An 816-nucleotide genomic window follows, 5' to 3' on the forward strand; every position below is an offset into this window, starting at 1 on the left:
AGAAAGGTATGTAAAGATGCGTTCCCGCTTTCAATGACCAGGGTGCGAGGAGGGTGGGTGGTACTTGGTTGACTGTAGGGGGGTTTTAGTTTGCACACTTAGATACTATCCGCAGTAGATATAAGAACACAGACACAGGGACACACACGCTGCGCACAAAGGACTAATCCTTGGTTGAATAAATTCCTTTGGTGGCAGCCAGAAGTCATGTATAATTTATCAATGGTCATGAAAAGCATAAAGGATAAACTCACTGAATACGGGAGTGCTGTTGACACTGCCAGAGCAGATCTCATGGTGGAACCTTTCAAAAATGACAAGTGTTCCTTTGTGACGGTCTTGATCTTCGAATACAAGATTAAAAGCGTGTCATTAAAAAGTAGAAATTCGTGAAACTTATTGACCAACTAGCTGATTTGGCACTCTAATTTGATGAGCGTTTCTTTCTGAAGCATGTATGTAGTGCAGGGCGAAACCTTTGTTGTTGCAGGGTGGCTCGTGTAAGCAGAGGACAACATTCACACTTATGCACTGCTGTTCATCAGCTCTACAATTTCAAAGAGAAAAAACGTGAGATTGAATCAAGAAGAGAGTAGCGCCGTCGCTTGGTCTTATGTCATATTATGTCGATAGCCAAACCTATTAGGTTAGTTTATGTTAATCCAGGCTAAATTAGAGCTGGTTTTGAGTTATCAAGCAATAGTTGGAAGCTTCCCAATATCCATCTCTTGCGAAGATTTACCACGCATATGGAGATACTGACCGATCGTTGTGTATCGTTTACATGGGCCATGGCGATGTCGTCATCTGAGTTTA

Source organism: Oratosquilla oratoria, chromosome 12 (genome assembly GCF_046742065.1).
Source record: "Oratosquilla oratoria isolate Oo_2021 chromosome 12, ASM4674206v1, whole genome shotgun sequence".
NCBI lineage: Eukaryota > Metazoa > Arthropoda > Malacostraca > Stomatopoda > Squillidae > Oratosquilla > Oratosquilla oratoria.